The 18171-nt window shown below is 34.8% G+C and overlaps 1 pseudogene; it reads left to right on the top strand.

Moving 5' to 3' along the window:
* Positions 1 to 8297: 8297 nt before the first annotated feature.
* On the top strand, positions 8298 to 17382 carry LOC143625790 ((3S,6E)-nerolidol synthase 1-like; annotated as a pseudogene).
* Positions 17383 to 18171: the final 789 nt, after the last annotated feature.

The raw sequence follows: 18171 nt of genomic DNA, 5'->3' as shown, positions 1-18171 counted from the left end.
TGTCAATTAGTTTACAGGCATGAGGCGGAGGAGGTTGGCAGTTTGTGGTACTGGTTTTGAAAGTTGTTATTTGAAAGGGTAATTTGCTTTTAACAAATGCTTCATGTTATCCAATAAGTGTTGTTTTCCCTATGTAAACTTGGTTATGGACTGGGCATGTGAATCACTAAAAAATAACAATTGTTCATAAACGTAGGCCATCAAACTCTCCATACAAATTTATCAGAATTTATCTTTTAAGCTTTTCTTTTCAGTACTTAAAGTGTAAACTGCAATTTTTGGTAGTTAGCAATTAAGGTTTCAAAAGCAATTCCGGAAAAGAAACATAGGTGGGAGTGTGATCGTTTTTGGGTGACATGAGATATTGATAGCAAATCAGCAATAATTGCAATATTACTTATGATGCTTTTTAGTGGCAATTCACCCACTCTCTTTTATTCTGAAGTCACAATTTTTGACCGTGTGACCTGAACCTTCACTCTTTGCCTTAGAAAGACAAAGGTGTATCCAACTTTCTGGTACTGGTAGACCAAAAAACCAAAAAACCTTTGATAACCACATAAGATTGTTTAAGGGTATATCTTTACTCGGGCTCGGACTCGGACTCGGACTCTTGAACCCAGTGAGTTATAAAGGGCATGATTTTTGAATTACGGGTTTCATATATAGGCATGTTGTTGGAAATACCAAAGCCCCTCTCTTATTTAACCTGAACCCGTCGGGTAGACAGAAACATCATCGCGTGAATATGAATACTGCATTAATTCAATAACATAAATGACCAAAAGGTAGGTCTGGATTAAGCAAGTTACTTTTCCTACTATGCCTTTGTTCATTTTGGATTAATGCAGTCGTCACATTCCGGTGTTGATATACCTGTCCACCGGACGGGTAAAATACTAGTTACATCAGTTATTTCATTTAGTGGAAATTAATATTCTTCAAACTTGAATTCACTCTTAAGGAAGTGAATGGCTTTATTCATCCACAGTCTTGGTTGGAGTGTTAATATTGTTGAATAATTTCTTGTTTCTCACATTTTAAATGTATCAACTCTTCTAATACAATAAAATAATGTGATTTAGATATCAATCTCACATTCAATTATAGCTTAATTTTCCTTCCTAATCTTTTATTCTATCATCTCATTCATCCTAACTATTCATTGGTCATTAGTTAAAACTATTTTGGCAAATGTGTTATAAAATAGTCATTTTCCTCATAATTAATATTCTAATATCTCATCTCATTCATCCAAACTATTCATAAGTAACTGGTTAAAACCATTTTAGTAATTGACTTATAAAATAGTCAGGAAATTAAAACTAGAAATATGAAAGTTAAAAGTAGAAAATAACCAAGAACAATTTTTTTTCTAGGATTATTTTGTTCCTTCGATGTCTATTGTTTTCTCATTGACACTATCTGTTGCATTATAAATGATAACTAGCAGACATGGTCTAAAATGTTAATATCGGATGATGATGGAAATACTTGTGATAAAAGAATAAATGTTGTATATAAAGATATTTTTCTCAAACTTATAACTTTTAGATTCTAGATTACTTATTATTGTACTATATATTTCATTTCTCTCATACCTTCAACTTTGATCCTTTATTCTAAACTAGCAGAAGTGCTCGTTCGTTGTTGCGGGTTACAATAGGGGTTTGCTCGGTAGAAGTTTGGTTTTTTTATAGTATCGCTTCGTCACAGGTATTTTTTATTTACAAACTAATTATTGTTTGTAATAGATGTTAGTATTTCTTGTAACGTTTTGGTCAACAACCATATTAAGAAATTTGACAAACATATTTTTTTAGCTCTAATTTAAAAATTGATCTTTGATTCAAATTCCAAGTAAAGTGCGTTTAGTTGTTAGTTATTGTGATTTTTAATCCATACGGTGAGTTTTAACCAACACTTTTAAATGTAAAAATAATGAAATTTCAACTAATGTTGTTCTCTGTTACAGTTAAAGACACTCCATAAAGTTTTTACGTCTACGCCTTAGAGCATATTATTGACAAACAAGATTCCAAATCAACAAACTTGAACCATAAATTTCATAAACATAAAAAAAAGAAAAAGAAAACATTTTTAAGCACATCATGCGTCGCCTCGTAATCATGTTTAGTAAGTTCAGTCCAGACTCATTTTTTTTCTCCTGTATGAACTTTAGTATTTCATTCTCCGTTTAAAATTCTCCATTAAATGGATTATAACATCTTAATCATATTTGGTAACTACTATTTTTCAAGATCATGAAGTTGAAGCTAAAACCAATAGAAATTTGAGTATCATCTTTTGTTAAAGTGTCGTTGAGTGGTAGAAATTGTTTTTCGTTTTAAAAAAGAAAAGAAATTGATCATACGGCATGCGTAAAGTTTGTTGGGAAACCTTTTGTTTTGTAATCGAATGTACATAGAGATGTATACGTATGTGATATATGTAGATATAGAGGGCAATATTATTTGAAATGATGTACGTATTCATTAAGCATGCGCTTAGCGGTGGGTATGCGGGAATTAATACCAAAGTAATAAACGAAATGAACTATAACTGGTTCAAGTTTATAACTTTATGCATACAAGATTTAGAAAATAGAAACAACTAATGGCAATGCCAAAATACCAAGCGCCGACTGTTCTTGAAAAGCTTTACTAACAACTAAAAACTTAAAAGCTAAAAGGTCTCCTCCGCATAATCAGAGAACTCCATTAAAATAACTCGACTTTATCAGCTCATTTGACTTGCTTACTTTGAGAAGTAAATCATCTAACCTCGATTAGTTCACCACTGCACTTAATTGCTTATGAATATAATATTTGTTTTGGTTATTCTAATATGTATCTTATGAATCTTGTTTTTATTGCTAATTACCTAATTTTGTTTCTTCTAACAATTATACAGTAAAAGTTATCAAGTCATGAGCAATGCTAAGTAAATTTTAGTAACTGTCAAACAGGTCAGAATGGATGAAGCAGTCACAAACACTTAACCATGGTTTTCTAATAAATAATAAATACGTTAGTTGCGATTAAAAACGATTTTAAAGGATACTAATCTGAATATGAAAACGATTTAAGACATCAAATATGTTAAAAAACATTTAAAACGTCAAGTATTGTCTACTCGGGTTTCGGGCAGGTTCAGGTCAGGTTCGATAATCGAGTTCGGGTCAAGTGGTTTCGGTTAAATTTATGTAATTGATTAAGGTTAATGCCGACGCTGAGTTAAAATAAAAAAGGGAAAAAAGAAAGAAAGAAACAACTCTTGAGTTTCAATTTTCTCAGGTGAGGTTGTTCAGGTTTCGGTTGCTAATACTTATGATGAACAAAATTGTTACTTTCAACAAACATAGATGTTTTAATAAACGAACATAAACAAACGTAAACATACGAACGCAAAATAACAAACCAGACAATGTTAATTCATTTAACTAAATGAATAGAAATGAAAAGAACCAACAAAAACAAACGCTCATAAGCGTAAATGAACGAACAAAACAATGTTCATTCGTTCAACTACATGAATGAAAATTTGTGTTCGCTTATTAAAGCAACCAACATAAACAAACTTCTCACCAAACGATTTATGAACGGTTCGCAGGAAGTTCGGTTCGTTACTTCGTTTACAATCCTAATCATTAAGTCAAATGTGGTAGAAGTTTTTTGGCGTGTTTCTTTTTAGTCAAACGTTCTGTTTGTTACTTCGTTTACAATCCTAACCATTTTTGAATCATATGTGATGGAAATTTTTGGCATGTTTTGTTTTAGTCAAACGTTCGGTTCATTACTTCGTTTGCAAGCCTGACCGTTATCAAGTCAAATGTGACAGAAATTTTGCCATGTTTCCTTTCAGTCAATGTAGTCGAAATTTTCAGGCGAAAAAAAGTGTGCCTTCTATAGAATATCTCGAGTTTCATTGAATCATAAACGTATGTAACCTAATTACAAAGAGTTAACGGTAACCTAACTATTTAACCGCGTTTCATGGTGGGGACGCAACAGAAGTTTGGTTAGGTAGTGACTTGGTTTGTTATGATATGTAAGTTTACTACCTATACATTTTATAAAGTATAAGAAATCAAAATACGTGTATCCAATACAATCTATGTAATTGACATCTAGCTGCAACCACAAAATTTCTTTCAGTAATTAATAATGCCGCTATATCTTTCTTGTTTTCTTAAATAGCAACATAACCTTATTAGCTAGATGGTGTTAAACGGGTCATGCTCGCGAGTTGATAGGTTAAACCCGAACACGACTCAAACATGAAAAGCATATTCGTGGGTTGACCTAAACACACACCGTTTGACCCAAAAATTTATTGTTTTATCATGCCATACAATAAAAAAAACAGAATTTAGAAGTGTAAATGGATGTATTGCTAACCAAACACACTCACCTACACACACGAACGTACAACAGAATGTTTACCATTTATTTGCACATGCAATATGTAATTGACCATTTCCATTATCAGAAGCGTACATAAAGAAAGTAAGAACTCGAATATCATAACCATCCTTCACACAAATCATCGAGCACAATATCAGAACCATCATATGTTCACGTTCTAACTAGCAAATGAGACATTTAAATCTGACTGTACACTTCACTCAAACCAGTAATAAAAAAAAGTTAAAATCATTAATTTAAAGTTGATAATTTTTTAGCTCCTTTTATAAAAAAAAGTCATCTGGTTCGATCATTTGTTCGTATTGATTTAATGTAACATTCAATTCCAACAAATTTATAAAGTGATAAAAATATTTACAATAATGGTAAAAAGTTATGAAAGACTTCTAAAATGTTATTTATATAAACCGTGCTAAGAACTTTTTAATCATCTTATACAGAACTTACAAGGTCTTTGGGTTTCTTATTAATACTTAATGCCAAGAAAGAAAAAAAATAATATCTTTCAGGCCAAATGGTTACGAAACACCTTTATTTTCATGTAATTGGATGTCTGGTTAGTTTTTTCTAACCACTATCTTTTTATAAATCGATTTGTCATTAAAAAAATATGAAGTTATGTTACCAAATTTATATAAATTATGCAAACATAATGTATAAACACATAGACGACATGCATATATGACTTAACAAATACGTACTATGTTCTAAAATCAATTACATTTTCCTCAATTTTTAGTGTGTAATAAAAAAAAGTTTAAATGTTTAATTTCAACACACAATAGACAACACTAATCAAATTTTTTAAATTCATACATCACGAGCTTACATTAATAATTAACCCAAAAAAAAAAAAAATTCACAGACCACCTTCAATTTCAAAATCCTAACCACCTATGAAACCAATGAAAAGATTATAAAGCCAGCATCTTAAAGATTTTCTAGTAAAACCTTGTGACTAATCTCATAAAAAGAATATGCACAATACATGCATACTCCACTTGATTCTCATTCAAATCTCTTCCCTCCAAGTTACATATACACACATGCTTAGGCTTCTTCATATGTAGTCCCAAAACATCCATTGCAAGATCCTCCAAATCCGGCCTTTGAAACTTCCCGGGTCACTTCTTCATCACCACCAATCCAGCCCATACTCATTCTTTAGCTTCAATGCATCATCTTGAGCTTCAATTCCAACAAAAGTGAAAGCCATAGTTGCTACTTGATTTGCTACTAACCAATTAAAGGTAAGTATTCAGTTGTAAATTGATTGTGGACTTAGTGGTATTTATAATAATCTTGTATATAACTTAAAAAGGCTTTTGGTTTTCTTATGAATATTAATCATTTATTTTTATACACCTTTAATTCCATTAATTGTCTTTAAAGATTTGAAATCATTTATTTTTATACACCTTTAATTCCATTAATTGTCTTTAAAGATTTTTCAATTGAACGTAGATAATGAATCAATTGAATGCCATGATGAAAATAATAATATAAATGGATGGTGACACTTTAATGAGATTAATTGATGGCACCATAAATCTTAAAGGATGGAAGAGTAATTACCCTAAACATGAGACTTCATGAACTTGTACGATACGCGTGAAGAACGAATCGAGGGATTGACAAATTATATAACAGTTAACTTGAAGATTAGTTGAAAAAATGAACAAGCAAAAGTATGCATATATAGATTTTTGTTACGGTCCTAAAGCTAATTAGATTATGTCAAATAATGTATATATTTTCACAAATATTCAAAGCACTTGAAGGCTAGTAGTATCAAGGTGTATATTAAACACGGGCGGACCTATTTTTATAGTGAGGTCGGGCATCCCCTATGTATTTTTTTAGCACTAAAAAGGTTATATGCACATTTTTAGTACTATTATAATAAATCTATTATTCTTGAACAGGTTGAGTGTCTTAATATCATAGCAAGCATTGGTATAGATTTTTATATAACTATATTTAGAATGTTACGAGCTAGATACATAGACGACATACATATATGCCTTAACAAATACTATGTTTTAAAATCAATTGCATTTTCCTCAATTTTTAGTGCATAATAAGAAAAAGTTAAAATGTTTAATTTCAGCATACAATACACATCGAGCTTACATTAATAATTAATCCAAAAACAAAAATCACAAACCACCTTCAATTTCAAAATCTTAACAACACCATGAAACCAAAGAAAAGATTATAAAGCCAGTATCTTAAAGATTTTCTAGTAAAACCTTAGTGACCAATCTCATAAGAAGAATATGCATAATACATGCATACTACACTTGATTCTCATTCAACTCTCTTGCCTCCAAGTTACATATATGCACATTCTTAGGCTTCTCCATATGCAGTCCCAACGCATCCATTGCAAGATCCTCCAAATCCGGCATATGAAACTTGCCGGGTCACTTCTTCATCACCACCAATCCAATATCTACACTCTTGGAACAATCCAACCCATACTCATTCTTTAGCTTCAATACATCATCTTGAGCTTCAATTCCAACAAAAGTGAAAGCCATAGTTGCTACTTGATTTGCTACTAACTAATTGAAGGTAAGTATTCACTTGTAAATTGATTGTGGACTTAGTGGTATTTATAATAATCTTGTATATAACTTAAAAGGCCTTTGGTTTTCTTATGAATATATACACCTTTAATTCCATTAATTGCTTTTAAAGGTTTTTCAATTGAAACTTAGATGATGAATCAATTGAATGCCATGATGAAAATAATAATATAGATGGATGATGACACTTTAATGAGATTAATTGATGTCACCATAATTTATAATAATCTTATGTATAAATTAAAAGGCCTTTGGTTTTCTTATGAATATATACACCTTTAATTCCATTAATAGCTTTCACAGGTTTTTCATTTGAAACTTAGACGATGAATCAATTGAATGCCATGATGAAAATAATAATAATATGGATAGATGATAACACTTGAATGAGATTAATTGATGTCACCATAAACCTTATAGGATGGAAGAGTCATTACCCTAAACATGAGGCTTCATGAACTTGTACGATACGCTTGAAGAACAAATTGAAGGATTGGCAAATTACTTTTTCTGCCCAATTGTGAATTGTCTATCTTGTCCTTGTTATCTAATTGTGAAATTACCATGGCTACCCATCACTCTTCCTTAATAATATAATATAGATATAGATAACGAAGACCTTATTTATTGTATCATTTGACAAATCCTGTGAAATACACGAATTCAAAACATACATGCACACACCAAAGTAAGCTCGAGGAAGAAGTGGAATATTGATGACAAAATATTAAGGTTTAGCGCGCTCTTAAATACCCATTAAAATTATTTCCATATATTCAACCCCTTGTATTTTGAATATAATGAGAGCAAAATTTACAAATAAAAATCCATTTATTAAAATAATTTTGAAATTTCGGGATGCTACAACCTGGCCCTATACGGTCGAGCCTTGCATGCCCTCTAGTCGGTCCTGCTGAATTATTACCTGTGGCAAATAATTAAATCATTTTTACCGATCACACTCCAGCAATGCCATCTAAAAGCTGGTCACAACATCTTCGTGGGTCCTCTTCAATCAAAGTGCATTGTCTTATACATTGTACTGACCCAGACAAGGTGCACTCTAGCCATGACTTTGTCACAAAAAACACACAGTATTATTATGTTACTGGCATGTGTATTAAGTTGGAATTTTATCGGATTTAGTAACTATCAATAAATGGTTAATAACCATTTACAATCGTGTCACATGCTCCTTCATTCAAATTATCCACGTGTTCCTTATGCCTCCTTTTATAAGTACCTGAACATTTCTGTTGCAAAACAGCAACCAACTTTAATGGCATCACAAAATACTTTGTCTGCAGTTACTTCAATTGCTCACAAAAATGTTCCAAAACAACACTTAAATCATACTCATCTTCATACAACACACATATGGAGTGTTACTACCTCAGATCGACTGAAATGGCGTTCAAACGTCCCTTTAAAACGTAACCGATTCTTCTGCAAGTGTATTAGCAGACCGCTGCGGCAGGTACTTACTGTTAATCTCTTTTAAATCTATAACGAAGAGCCGTAACATTTGAAGTAACAATACTAATAACAATTAAGGAACTCATAATATATTTTTTCTGACAAATTTAGTTGGAAATAAATAAGCAATATAGTGATTACATTGAAACACAAGGCAAGCGGGCAACATTAAGCTGCACTGCTACCCCTTTTTGAATTGCAATATAAGTAGATCTTCAAAAGACCATCGACCGTAAAACTACTCAAGTGACTCCCCATTAATATATTGCGCCCATCCGCTATACTTCTTCGATGTGAGGCACCGTCACACAGCTCTATCCCGGTAGGCCTGGCATTCATCTAAGTTTAAACCGAATTATCCAACTCATCTAAGTCCATTTTTATAAAATAAAAATTTGCACAACTCAAATCATAGTCCAATATGCACATTTCAAATTTTAATTGTTTAACCCAATAAAAGAAAAAAAAAACCCTCTTACTAAAGGCTCGAATTTTTCTCACTTTCAGCCTAAAAATTTTTAATGATTCTCGGGAAGTCACATAATAAGGAAGGAGACTAGCTCTTATTTAATGTAGACCAAAATATATGTCTAACCGAATTAAAAAAAATGGAAATTTGATAAAAAAAGAAAAAAAAGGGTAGTCCCTGCAACTCTAATAAGGAAGACAAACTTATTTCAGAACATTTTTATGGTTGATGTGAATTTTCAGAATATCTAATAAGGAAGACAAACTTATTTCAGAACATTTCTATGGTTGATTTGAATTTTCAGAATATCTAATAAGGAAGACAAACTTATTTCAGAACATTTTTATGGTTGATGTGAATTTTCAGAATATGTGTATATTAAAACTAGCATGTGAGGTGTAGGTTTTATATGGTTAAAGCATATTGTGTGTACAAATTAAATAAGTAAAAAATATCAATATAAATATATCTTTGTCCAATAATTTAACGAGCATGCACAAAATATCAAGCAAAACTTAGTTGGAAAATCTAACAGGACACGTGTCATAATTGTGTTATTTTGGTGCCTAAGTGTCGAAGATGAGGCACTATCTTAGCCTTACCATTATTGTGAAGTTCCTTTCTCAAGAAACATAAAAAAGCCGTGCAGGGCACCAATATTGCCCGAGGGCTGAAGGTGATACACGACCTTAGCCTTAGTATTATTGCGAAGTTCCTCCTTCACGAGAAACATAAAAACTTGTGTCGGGCAATAATATCGCCCAAGCACCAAATCACCTGTAGGGGTATGGTACTAAACCCGGTTTTACGACCCTAAATTTATTATGTTTGGCTTATTTTATTATATGGACTAATACAATTTTATTGGGCTGAGGGGGTTTTGTGGAGGTAACCCTAACTGGGCTAGACCCATTAGGGTACCATGATGGTGGCCATGAGGCTCCCTATATAAGGAGGTCTCTACCTCCTTATTGAGGGTTGGTCACTCTCAGTAAGAGCCACCACCATAACCATTTTTGTGTCTGTAAACAAGATATCCTTGAGATTTCTTAGCAGTCACCTCCACACCCCCAAAAGGCCATTGCAGATCTTAGGCAACCGGAGAAGAAGATCAAGACGTGGTTCGTTCATCTCGAAATCCGTGGAAACATCGTCATGGATCAGGTCAGATTCATTTCATGCTTCGACATTGGCGCCATCCGTGGGACGGCAACGAACTACCCTTCGATTTTCGTCTCGGTTCTCAGATCTCTCCCAAGAAAAACCCAGATCTGGAAGTTTACAGAAAGAGGCTTCAAGATTTGTTCTATTAAAGCTTAAAAAGATCCATAGATCTAAAAGAGGCTTCCAGATCTATGCAAAAATGAAGCTGAAAAGGATTTGCAGATCCAAAAAAGAAACTACCTGATTCGGATGATCAAGCCTCCGGATCTGTGATGGTTTTAAATTCTCTCCACTCCGAGCTTCAGATCTATCTAGATCTGATTTACAGATCTAGATCTAGATTACAGACCTGGATTCTAGGTTTAAAATTACAGATCTAACTCTCAGATCTAGATTACAGACTTCCGCTGCCATGCACGCGCGCCTGCGGATTCTCACTCCGCAGCCATGCATGCACTCCCGCGGAAACCACCATGTGGGTTTTGCGCAAAAAACTGCCACCGCACATGCATGGCGTTCAACTCTCCGCCATGCATGTGCGCAACCCTTCGCCATGCATGCGCGCTCAACTCCGCCATGCATGTGCGCAACTCCCCGCCATGCATGCGCGCTCAACTCCCCGCCATGCATGCGCGCTCAACTCCGCCATGCATGTGCGCAACCCTTCGCCATGCATGCGCGCTCAACTCCGCCATGCATGTGCGCAACCTTTCGCCATGCATGCGCGCTCAATTCCCCGCCATGCATGCGCGCTCAACTCCCCGCCATGCATGCGCGCTCAACTCTTCGCCATGCATGCGCGCTCAACACCCCGCCATGCATGCGCGCTCAACTCTTCGCCATGCATGCGCGCCCGCGTAAACCACTATGCGGGTCGGAGGACGACTCCGTTCCTTGGTTTTGCGCAGAAGACTCCGCCGCCATGCATGTTAACACCAATCAACCACGTGCATCGACGATTCGTTTTAACCAAAGGGATGGAATTTCGCGCAACGCGCGTACAAAAAAAAACAAGCCCTATTGAAAAAACAAACTATTAAGTCTAATATCTATCTGACCTCGCTCGCGCGAGACAAGACACACATTAGACTGGGGGGGGGGGGGGCTTGAAGGGGTACCCACCCGCCTTAACATCGAGCGGGGCGGATCAACCCACAAGACAGAGACAAGAGGCTTGAAGTCAGGATGTCATGAAGACACAAAGCCAAAACCTACGCGCAAGCGCATGAAACATCTGCGCGTGGCGCATATCACGTATGCTCACGCATCACATATGCTCACGCATCACATGCTCACGCATCACATATACTCACGCATCACATCTGCGCATGGCGCAGATGACATGCTCACGCATATCGCACATGCTCACGCACCACATGCTCACGCACCACATGCTCACGCATCACATATGCTCACGCATATCACATCTGCGCATGAAACATCTGCGCATGGCGCATATCACACGCGCCAAACTTAAAAGGTTGGGAATCCTCATAAACCCATAGGCCACGCGCCAAACTTAAAGGTTGGGAACCCTCAAAAACCCATACGGCTACACGCCATATTCAAAGGTTGGGAATCCTTATAAACCCATACGGCTACGCGCCAAACATAAAGGTCGGGAGCCTAATAATATCCCACATGGCCACGCGCCAAACATAAAGGTCGGGAGCCTAATAATATCCCAAACGGCCACGCGCCAACGTAGGTTGGGCACACCTCATAATTTGCCCGAGGATGGGAACCTTGTAATACATCCACTTTTAGTTTATATGTTTTTGCAGGTTCGGCTACGAGTCGCACAAGCACCTATGACATTATTATTATTATCTGGCCGTTTGTGCCTCCCATTATTATTTTGAAAACAAGTTGGGATAGTCATCCTGCGTAGAAGAGGCCCTTGTGGGCCAGTCATTATCATCATATTATAGCTCATAAGCCGCAACTCGCGCGCAGGCTTCATTATTTTTATAGCTCGTAAGTCGCCTCGCGGGCAAGCTTCATTATTTTTATAGCTCGTGAGTCGCCTCGCGCGCAAGCTCTATTATTTTTATAGCTCGTAAGTCGCCTCGCGCGCAAGCTTCATTATTTTTATAGTTCGTAAGCTACCTCGCGCGCAAATTGCATTACATTATTATCGAGATGCGCGCTCTATCTTTTATCAGGCCCCGCGCCACTATTGTTATGATGAGTGCTATATCTTATTCATGCCAGTGCACCATTATTATCATAAGGATCACAACATGTCACCATCATGGAGAAAACCTCTCAAAACTCAGACAATAAAGACAAGGCCGAAGAAAAGGGAAAAAACCGCCTCATGTCCTAACACACCTTATAAAGTCCAGCGCTCCACCTAAACGCTTGCACGCCTAGGAGCAACACTGGACTTGGGGGGCTTGTAGGGGTATGGTACTAAACCCGGTTTTACGACCCTAAATTTATTATGTTTGGCTTATTTTATTATATGGACTAATACAATGTTATTGGGCTGAGGGGGTTTTGTGGAGGTAATCCTAACTGGCTAGGCCCATTAGGGTACCATGATGGTGGCCATGAGGCTCCCTATATAAGGAGGTCTCCACCTCCTTATTGAGGGTTGGTCACTCTCAGTAAGAGCCACCACCATAACCATTTTTGTGTCTGTAAACAAGAGATCCTTGAGATTTCTTAGCAGCCACATCCACACCCCCAAAAGGCCATTGCAGATCTCAGGCAACCAGAGAAGAAGATCAAGACGTGATTCGTTCATCTCGAAATCCGTGGAAACATCGTCATGGATCAGGTCAGATTCATTTCATGCTTCGACATCACCAAATGTGAGGCACCATCAAGACCTACCATTATTGCAAATTTACTTCTTCCCAAGAAACATAGAAAGTCAGTAGGGGATCAATATTGCCTAAGTGTCGAAGGTGTGGCACCTCTAGAGCTATGGCAGGCAAGGTACCTGTAACCTGTTTATCAACGCTTAGACAACCTCTAACCTATGACAAGCAATGTGCACCAACCTCTAGAATTTCATAATTGTGTGTGTGTATATATATATATGGGAGATTTCAAATTAGAACCCCTTTGAGTTTTAAGAACTCGAAAGAACTCAGTGTAACGATTTTTTTTTTTCGAATTTGTTTTACACATGCGTAACATATGTAGCTTACATACACGTAAAAAAATTATAGAATCTTTTACACACCAAGTTGACTTTTTACACATGTGTAACGGACGTAAAAGTTAGTGTAACCACTTACATCTTTATTCTATCTCCTACTTTGACTTTTTTGCCAGATTTAATCTCAACCACATATTTTAATTCATTTAATTAAATGTGTGGTCTAGAATGGATTTCTTAAGTTCTTAAAACTCACCATGGCCTAAAATCGTTACACTGAGTTCTTTCGAGTTTTTAAAACTCAAAGGGGTTCTCATTTGAAATCTCCCCTATATATATATATCATTTTTATGTTTTAAACTATTTCCAAATATGCATTGCAGCTTACGCTAGAATACACTGCTGTAAAGCATGCAAAACTGGTAGAAGCTGTTCGTGAATTGATCAACAATGATACTAATGATGTCACATTTGATGATCTGTTAATGGTCGATGCTCTTGAACGGCTAGGACTTGATTATCTCTATGAAGATGAGATCAATCACATTTTTGAAAAGTGTTACCTTCAATTGATTAACAAAGATTTCCTTCAACATGGAAATCTATATGAGGTCTCTCTATGTTTTCGAATCTTAAGGCAGAAAGGCTTTCGTGTGTCGGCAGGTTCCTAAGAACTCTTACTCAGCATTTTTGTTTTTTCTATCTTCCATTTATGAGTCACTAATATAAGTTTTACATTGTCACGGATATTTTTGAGCAATTCAAGGGAAAGTATGATCAGTTTGTGGATGAGCTTAAATATGACATTGGAGGTTTGATGGAACTATACGAAACTTCACATTTATGTATATCGGGAGAAAACATACTCGACGAAGCTGCAACATTTAGCAGCCACATGCTGCAAAAAGCACTCAATTTTCTTGATGACAAAGAAGCCAAAATGGTTAGATATACGCTTGAAAATCCCCACCGAAGAAACTTCACGTGCTTCAGTTTACATAACTCCCCAAGAGACTTTGACGCCAAAATTTTGAAAGAATTAGCAGAAGTGGAAAGTAGGATGGTTAAGTCCATTCACAGAATGGAAATAAATGAAATCTTAAGGTGCAATTCACAATTTTCTTTCTTTTAGCTACATAACACTATTGGGATAGTGGGATTATGTATCCCTCTAATATATATAACATATCATCCTGCTTTCACAATTCATCCTACCAACACAACATGTCTTGTAATTATTTCTTAACACTTCCATTAACCAAATTTTCTACAACTTTATTACCTTGATTATAACGGTTAGTATAATATAAACATATGTTAAGGACTTGTCTTATGCTTTTTCTTAGGTAGTTTAGTTGTCTGCCAAAACACAAGGATTAACTTTATTACTAGCTTTCATAATTCTTAAATTGATTAACACAAAGGACCACTACTTAATCTAGAAAGAGGGAGAATATACCTCCTACTATCACACCAGAACGCAACATGGTTAACGTAACTGATTTATACCAACAAGTGACGGACCCAAATTTGTTTTTCATGGGTTAAATATTTATCGTTATATGTCTATATAATAATTTTATTCGTTTAAGCCGGGTTGCGTCACAAATAAAAAAAACAAGCTAAAATTTTAATAACAATAACAAAAGTACGTCAATCGTCATTAGTTGTTGGCTTAAAGAATCTGTAGCAACCAGAATTTTAACTTTAAGATGGGCTAAAATTTTTATTTGCTTATTTATTAGTTGTGGGCCGAATACTTATTATTTTTTCAAAACTTTTTTTAATATGAATCACTCTCTTTATATAAAAAGTAAGATACCAAAATAAATTTTTTTATGACAAAAGTAAGAAGGTTAATAAGAAAATTAATGAAAGATAAAGAACCAACAGAGAAAAAACAGGAAAGAAAATCTAATATATTCATATAAAATAAAAAAGCACTCCCATGTCACGTTTTGTCTCCATATCACTTACCATTCTTCTACATCATCTCTCTTTTATTAAATATATACACATCTCATGGTTTATATTAAAAAAATTACTAATCATACTAATAAAACACATTTCTTCCAGATTATCCTTCACGCATAAGCAGCTAAACTATAAAACTTATGCATATTTAGGTAGATACTGCATCAAGACATCAATTGTCTTATAATTCGTTGCTAAGGCTATTTTATTCAATCCTCTCATAGCATTCACAATAGAAACACTGTCCCAAATAATTTAAGGAAAAGTTTAAGAATTTTATCATATTTTGCACTACATTCGATCCCCTAAAGTATGGTATAGATATATGAATTGAATGGTGATTCCACACACACACATATATTCATTCTATATATTTATTGCGTATAATAAAGAAAGAATAAATAAGTATTATTTAATTGAATATGTATAAATATGAAGAATCGGATGTAAGGGTTTTTGAAAGATAAACAAATTTTATGGATTAAAGTGTTTTTTAGTTAAATTATATGTATGTAGGTAAACATGTATGTTTGTGTGTATGTATGTTGTATGCACGTGTACGTAAATACGTGTGTATGATTTCCTTTATCTTAATAATAATATTTGAATATATTGTGATGTGAGGTAATTAAATCATATGTATTAATTTACTGATCACTCTTCGTCTTTGTGTACAGGTGGTGGGATGACCTAGGGTTGGGGCAAGAATTAAATCTTGCGAGGAACCAACCTCTAAATTGGTACATTGTGCCTATGGTTTCCTTATCAAATCCGACCTTGTCGCAGCAGAGAATCGATCTCACGAAAGCTGTCTCTCTCATTTATATCATAGATGATATTTTCGATGTCTATGGGAGCCTCAATGAACTTACTCTACTCACAGAAGCAGTCAACATGTACGTACACATGCAACAACTTATAACATCATTTCTACTTTTTTCATGTTGATTTACTTAATTGTCTTCCTTCCAATTAATATATGTTTGCTGCAGGTGGGATATTGGCCCTGTAGAGCAACTCCCATACTATGTGAAGTCATCCTTCAAAGCTTTATATGACCCTACAAATGAAATTGCTCGCAGAGTTTATGAGAAACATGGATTTAACCCCATAAAATCCTTACGAAAGTCGGTATGATATGTATATTGTTCACTGTTAATTACAGATTTAACTAAATTATGAAATAACACAAAGATAAAGTCATTACGGATTTGAACCCACACCGGCCACTTTTGTGGGGGAAAACACAATACCACTTACAAGTGATGTTTTTATTATCCAATATATTACTTCTACAACACTTTCCAAAACAATTTTGCAGTGGGTGACACTGCTTGACGCGTTTTTGGTGGAAGCAAAATGGTTTGCTTCTGGGCATATTCCAAAGCCAAAAGAATACTTGAAAAATGGGATGATCAGTTCGGGCGTACAAGTTTTCCTAGTTCACATTTTTTACCTCCTTGGTGATGGTGCCACCAACGCGAACCTTGTTGACAATAATCATGACATTGTATCATCAGTTTCAAAAATACTGCGCCTTACAGATGATTTAGAATCTGAACAGGTTAAATTTTCATTTAATGTTTCAGGTTAATACATATAGTATAATTGATACTTGAGGGGTTGGCTGAACTTATCCTATCCCTTATCTTTTCCTTTGTTGCACTTTCGTTTCAACTTGTCACATTACTAATGTTTACTTATTTTCATACTAAGAGGCTACAAAACTTCTTAATTTGATGTTTTAAGGAATGGGATATGATTAAAGTTTAAACGGAGGGGGTACATTAGCCAATCCTTTTTACACCATAATTGCGATATGTAAATGACTATATGTATGATCTTTCTAGCAGCATGAAAATCAAGACGGCAACGATGGTTCATATGTCAAGTGTCTCCTCAGGAACATGAGTATAGTTCTAGAAATCTCATCCGGGAGCATGTCAAGCAGATGATTTCAGACACGTGGAAGGCTTTAAACGAGGAATGCCTCTTACCTAACCCTTTTTCAAAACATTTCTTGAAGGGCTCCGTAAACCTTGCGCGACTAGTTCCTTCAATGTACGGTTACAAGCAGAATAATTCATTTGATCTATTAGAAGAACATATAAGGTCTGTGATGTGAAAAGATTTATAATATTAATTACACCCTATGACCTTGAATCCTTCCAAATTTTATTTTGTTAATACAAGCAACTTAAGCTTACTCATTAATTGGATACGTTATCTTATAAAGGATACAAAGCTCATGTGTAACTTAAATGCTTTTAATGAAATTTGGATATAGTTTGTTAAAAGAAATTTGGTATATTAATCCACCCCTATATGCATATTTGTATTTGTAAGGACTATAAGCTATGAGCATGTGTTAAAATCTCTCTTGTGCACCTTTTATCTGCCACCTCTCTTATTTCCATAAAGCGATAATACAAGCAGTTAGGCCTGTAAACGAACCGAACGTTCGGTGAACTATTCGTGAACCGTTCGGTGGAAAGTTCGTTTATGTTCATTTATTTAATAAACAAACGAACATGAACTAAAAATTCGTGCTCGTTTAATTAAATGAACGAACATGAACACATGTTCCGTTCGTTCATTTATGTTCATGAACGTTCGTTTATGTTCGTTTATTTATGTTTGTTTATGTATTAACAGAAAATAATTAAATATTATATGGATATGTCATCTGTTTAAAGGTTTTATATTTGTTATTTGTGTTCATATAAGTGTTTTCATTTAAGTCTGTTTATAATTGTGTTCATTTACATTTGTTCATACACGTTCGTTTATCTTTGTACAACTATGTTCGTTTTGATTTTAAACAAACAAACACAAATGTCCATTTTTTAATAAATAAACATGAACATAAATATTTGTTTGATTAAGTGTCCGTGCTCTTTTAAAGTCAAATGAACGAACACGGACATACCCTTGTTCCTGTTAATTCGATTTGTTTAC

This window comes from Bidens hawaiensis, unplaced genomic scaffold (assembly GCF_021521415.1).
Source record: "Bidens hawaiensis isolate Kalapana, Puna unplaced genomic scaffold, B.hawaiensis_p1.1 tig00004242_1, whole genome shotgun sequence".
Taxonomy (NCBI): Eukaryota; Viridiplantae; Streptophyta; class Magnoliopsida; order Asterales; family Asteraceae; genus Bidens; species Bidens hawaiensis.
The sequence above is the reverse complement of the archived record's forward strand: the minus strand, read 5'-3'. Positions and strand labels throughout refer to the sequence as shown.